This window comes from Ixodes scapularis, unplaced genomic scaffold, assembly GCF_016920785.2.
Source record: "Ixodes scapularis isolate PalLabHiFi unplaced genomic scaffold, ASM1692078v2 PGA_scaffold0__279_contigs__length_252992795, whole genome shotgun sequence".
Lineage (NCBI taxonomy): Eukaryota > Metazoa > Arthropoda > Arachnida > Ixodida > Ixodidae > Ixodes > Ixodes scapularis.
The window spans coordinates 79,454,199-79,460,349 of NW_024609835.1; positions in this window are offsets into that span (position 1 = coordinate 79,454,199).

The following is a 6,151-nucleotide window of genomic DNA, read 5'->3' on the forward strand; positions in this document are numbered from 1 at the left end:
AAAGACGGAAACGCAGAGCAAGGGTGTAGTGTTCGGGTTAGTGTGGTGTTCTGTTGTATTGCAATTTGTGTGTGCCGTGCATGTGCGCAATGTATGATCACCTGATGTTAGTAATAAGCATAATTTGTGTATAGTAGACAACGAGGTAGAGGGGCTTAGAGTGATAAACCGGAAGTTCGGAAGTGGCACCCCCCCGGTTGCCGCCATGTTTTACGCAAATGTGACCACTCGTCACATGACCAACCCAAATACGTGACGTCAAAGAAAAGATGGCAGCGCCCTTGGCCTGCGGGGGCCGTTAGAGACGTGGGCGACTTGATCCGAGCAGAGGAACGGGAATCGCGGCATAGGACCGGTTGCGGTTTAATACCATTTCTACGTTTTTCTTGCTCTCTCACGTAGGTGTAACATGAGAATTCCACGACCCGCGTCTTTTCGTAGGGTTTTCGCTCGTAGTCGACGTGATTCTTGCAAAAGAGTAATACAAAATGAGCCGCACGTTGGTCGGTAATCGCCAAGCGTTGTTTGAACGTCAGTTGAACATCACAGGTTTGCTGTGTGCATCACGCGTGGAAGAACAATTTTGGAACGACAGCAAGCAACTCAAGTCCACTGGAGGAACCCTGGCGGGATTTATTGCAGCCGCCAAATCACCCTGCCGTCGTAGTCTTCCACCGGAACAGAGCAGCTTCTTTGGACTTCACGATGCGTGCCTTGTACCGAGTTCGGTGAGTGGTTTCTGTCTGCCAGTGTCCCATTGGTGCGAACTCTTCTTCCTTCGGCTGCTACAAAGCTCTGTGTTTCCCGGAATGGACGCGATGGTGCCGTGCAAAGTGTCTCGACTGCCGTTGTGTCGCCTCAGCAAGTCCCCAAATCGCCAAGTCCTCCACCGGAACGACGCAGCTTCTTTGGACTTCACGACGCGTGCCTTGTAGCGAGTTTGGTGCGAGGCTTTTGTCTGCCCGTGTTCCTTTAGTGCAAACTCTTCTTCCTTCGGCTGCCCCAAAGCTCTTTGTTTCCCGGAATAAACCCGATGGTGCCGTGCAGAGTGTCTCGACTGCTGTTGTGTCCGCCTCGGCCAGACGCCAAATCGCCAAGTCGTCCACTGGAACGAAGCAGCTTCTCTGCACGTCACGAGGCGTGACTTGCAGCGAGCTTGGTGCGAGGTTTCTGTCTGCCCGTGTCCCATCAGTGCAAACGCTTCTTCCTTCGGCTGCCCTAAAGCTCTGTGTCTCCCAAAATGGATGCATTGGTGCCCTGCAGAGTATCTCGACAGCCGTTGTGTCCGCCTCGGCCAGACGCCAAATCGCCAAGTCTTCCACTGGAACGAAGCAGCTTCTCTGCACTTCACGAGACGTGACTTGCAGCGAGTTTGGTGCGAGGTTTCTGTCTGCCCGTGTCCCATCAGTGCAAACTCTTCTTCCTTCGGCTGCCCTAAAGCTCTGTGTCTCCCAAAATGGATGCAGTGGTGCCCTGCAGAGTGTCTCCACTGCCGTTGTGTCCGCCTCGGCCAGACGCCAAATCACCAAGTCTTCCACTCGAACGAAGCAGCTTCTCTGCACGTCACGAGGCGTGACTTGCAGCGAGTTTGGTGCGAGGTTTCTGTCTGCCCGTGTCCCATCAGTGCAAACTCTTCTTCCTTCGGCTGCCCTAAAGCTCTGTGTCTCCCAAAATGGATGCAGTGGTGCCCTGCAGAGTGTCTCCACTGCCGTTGTGTCCGCCTCGGCCAGACGCCAAATCACCAAGTTTTTCACTGGAACGAAGCAGCTTCTCTGCACTTCAGGACACGTGACTTGCAGCGAGTTTCGTGCAAGGTTTCTGTCTGCCCGTGTCCCATTCGCGTGAAGTTTCCTGAAGGCTTATCGTTGGCCGAGTGTGTTTGTGCACCACAGCTTGGAGTATGTGGAGTCAAAGCTCAAACCACAGAACCCAGATGTCTGGTGTTCAATCCCAACCTCTGCCCATTTTGATGTCAATGAGCATTGCACCGGCGTCCAGTCGTATTTCCCTACTGCGTAATGCTTGTTAAAGACCCCTAGACTAGCAGTGGTGCTGCACTGGCTAAAGTTGTCATCTAAGCAGAGATGCTGACGTCCATTGGGGCTAAGTGATTTCCCTCTGTCTAAACATACAAAACACCACTCTTCTCCCCTTCCTTCGGGCGAATGCTGGTGGCCGTTGAGCTGTCACAATCTCTGGTCAGTCAAACTATAAAGGCCTCTTGGTCTCTCTGAACTTCGTAGCTTGCAAAGATTCAGAGGCGGTAAAAATGTTTCAGAAGTTGCTTTTTTCTGAAATCATGTTTTTTTTGGTGTGTCCCACCACGTCTTTATGTATGCATTTTGTTGAAGAGGGAAAGTCCTTAGTGCTTCTTCCTCGGTGCTGTAATGCAGCCATGGCCTTGTTACTGCCCTCGAAAGATGACCAACTTCGTGAAAAGCTGTCGGAGAACCACCCCTCTTTCAGCGGCACTTTGCTGACGACACATGTGATGTATCCGCAGCTTGAGGTAGTACCCCAGCATTGTCTTCATCATGATAGCACAGTGGGAGTGATGGTCAATCGTTTGAGCGAGAAACAGATGATCAAACCTCCTAAAAAGTGGGGTCTTGGAGGCAATGCCGATTGTCACCGTCTGCAGCTTTAGAAGCCAGTTTCGGCCCCTTTTGGCCACCTTGTCGAAGTTTCGCCGAAGCACCTTTTCTGCTATTGTGCACAAGTGCAGGACGTCCTGGGACGGGCTGTGGAGGCCACCAGCGTCTTTGGCAAGCACCAGACCACGTTTGTCGCTTGTGACCAGCGCAATTCTGGAGCATTCCGGACACTTGGTTACTTTGGCAAAGTTTACCGCCACTTTCCCTGCGATGTACTCGACAACGCACTCAGGGAACTGAGAAAGTGGCTGGTAGGAGGTGGTCTCATGGGTTCCTTCGCTCGTGGCAGCTTCATCTCTTGCCTGGACTTGCTGGCGGCAACCTGACGAACTGACAAGGAGTGTTGCGGTGCCGTCGACCTGGCAGTTGCCTCGGGTTGAGGGCTGGACATCGGCGACCAGGCACTTCCTATAAGCAGAGCGGAACTCGAGTGCCGTTGGGTTGTCGTTGTTGCCCGTCCTGGTACGCACAGTCGCAAAGAACAGTTCCAGGTGGTTTTGGCTCAGCTTCCTCGTCAGCAGGCACCTGAGTGGTGGGCTTGGGCCCCAGACCAGGTCTTCAGCAAGGCCCTTAATGGACTCCAGGACGAGCAGGAAGCCGAGGATTGGAGTTTTCCTTGCTCCTTGACTCAGTGGCTGGCCCGTGAAGTCCTTCAAGCCTCGGAGGTAGTGTGAAGCCTGGTCAATGCGTTTCAGCATGGCGTCCTTGTTGACGGCTCGAATGGGGGCCTTCCTTCCACGTCCAAGGGGGTGACAGGAGTTGCTCAGGTCGAAGATGTTGTCGACTGCTGCTGCAAACTCTGCGGTGGCCTCCACACCCTCGAAGCCTCGGATGCCCTTCTCCTTGCAAAACAACAAGGCACAGCTCACTGACCGAGTCAGGGTTTAGGCCGCCAGGGAGACCTTCATTTTTTTGGCGCTGGAAATCAATGTGTTTCTTGCGCAGCTTGTTGGCAGCATGAAGGCCCTCTTGTTGCTGCAGGCTGTCCAGGGCCTCGAGATATTTCCAGGCGACGACCCTACCTGCCCCATTCCTGATGCATTGCTTCTCGGCGAGCAGGTTGCGCATTAGTTTGAGCATGTGGCAGGCATCCAAGAGTCCATACACCCTCCTGGAGGGGTCAGAAGGGTTGGGAAACCAGCTTCTCAGCGACGGGCCAAAGCACACTCCAAGTGCTGTCAACATGGAAATGTTGCAGTTGGTGCCGTCGCACGTCACGCTGATGCACTCTGCTCCGGCCTCCTCCAGCTTGGTGATATACTGGCGCACAAGGTTGGCCCGAATGTTGCCGTCCAGGCCGTCGATGAAGGCATAGCCCAATGGAATTTTCCAGCTTTTGTTGACTGCGACCGCCAGAAACACAAGTGCATGCTTGGCATAGGCGACGTAGTCGTTGTTGAGGATGCCGTGGCCCAGGTCACAGTACCCGATGACCTCTTTGCCATCCCAATCGACTTGTTTCTTGATGCTCATGTCGTCAACCATCAAGCTGACTAGAAGTCGTCCCTTCTGGACTTCTTGTGTTACTCTGTTGAATGACTCCCTGGTGAAGCCTGGGTTTCCATCGATCACCGCTGCCCATTTGCGAAGAGCACTCGGGTGTGGCAGCCTGACGTGCTTCCGCAGAAACTTGTATGCTTTTGCTGAGTAAAAGTGCACCGTGAGGGCAAACTTGCGCACATCCTCTGCGTACATGTTGTTTGGTTTCCTGGATCTCCTCAGGACAAGGTTGCGCATCGTGTCTGTAAAGATGTTGTCAACAATGTTGACTGCTAAGCCAGGAAGCCTCCTTCTCAGTTCTCGGAGAAGGACGTTCAAGTTCTTTATCCTGGCCGTCTTTCTGTTGACCTTCTTCTTTGCCTGCTTAAGCAATTTTCTCGCTCTCTGCAGCTTCCGCCTAGTGCTACGCAGAAGATCCCTGTGCTGTCGTGGCGATACAGCTGAATAGTTGTGACCACCGGAACAAGCGTGGCGCCGCACACACACATCTTCGAGCGTGGCATTAGGTGTTGACTCCGCACTGTTTCCAGGTCCAGTGGCAGTGCTGGCTTCGTGACACCGCACAGACAGATGTTCGGGCATGGTCTCGAGTGTCGACTTAGCACTGCTTCCCGGTCCAGTGGCGGCGCTGGCTTCTGGAGTCTCCCTGGGGCTTGGTTGAGTGGTAGACGAGCCAGGCTGCCTCTCCGGAAGAGGAGACCTGCCAGCAGAAAAAAAAAAAAAACGGAATCACTACAGTTCATCTAATCTTAAACAGGGCAGCTCTCTTGGTGCATAATTTTTGTCTTGGCAATGCGGAGCGCGGGTTCATCGGCTCCTTTTGCAGGGGTCGTGGTGACGTCGGAACGCCAAGCTCTGATTGGTTGTAATTAAAGGATTGTCGGCAGACTACAAGGCACCTTGCTTTGAGGGCTACCCACTACTCTTCGATTAGAGCCAATCAGAACTTGGCGTTTTGACGTCACCACAACCCCTGCAAAAGAAGCAGACATACTTGCACTCCGCATATCAGATCTGCCGAAAAATTAGAACTGGTGTTCCTTGCAACAAACCAGAAAGTTAGCCTCACATATTTCTTTTATTAACCCAGCTGAAGCGACTCCCTAAAAATATATACATGTCACACCAGATAGGAAGTTCGCCTATACGGCCATTTTTATTGGATATCGACATGGTTTTTCGGGTTTTTTTGCCTTTGACAATGTGCGTCCAGGATTGAAATTGCATTACCTAGTTGCCTAAAATATCATATTTTCCTCTCCGTCTGTATGTTCTGCTGCTGTTCTAGGTATTTTTAGTGTTGTCAAGGTAAAATCTGAGCGTGATAGTATGTGTATGGAGCAACCGCCCATCGTAGTAATCAGTATGTCTTTTTCAGGCAAATAAAAGTGATCTACAGCAATGTACCTGTGCCTTTGCTTGCATTGCTGGCGCTGAAGAGTGTCCACATGAGACTGTGCTCGTTGTCGTTTCCGAGGTGACCGTTCGGACGTGCGTGCCGGAGGGTCGAACTTCGTTGGCACACTTCCTTTTCGGAGGTACCTCTTGCTGCCCAGCTGGTGAAAGCAGTCATCCTCAAAGTGCGCTGAGCACAACTTGGAGTACCTGGTGGGTGTCCAGTCTTCACAAGGCATTTCCTCCATCCACGCCCTCAAAAGTTCTGGATCTCCCAATGGGAACCTGTGACAGTATAGGAAAGTGTGGGTGGTGAAGTATCAGGAAAAAAATTTCGAAAACTATGAAAGATTTTTTTTATTTTCAGAATACGTAAAAAAAGTACTAATACCTCTGGTCAAGACGTGAACCCTCTTCATAAATGTACAAAAAACTTGTTCTTTTATAGGGTTATTTGAGCTGCTCACTTTTAGGAAACTACTATAGCATAATGGTTACGTGTTGGTTTTACTACTGATATCACCCTCCTCTGGAGAGTTGCCATTAGATAAGAATGCCATACTTTCCAAGACAATCAATTCCCCCTTCTGGATGCATGAAAG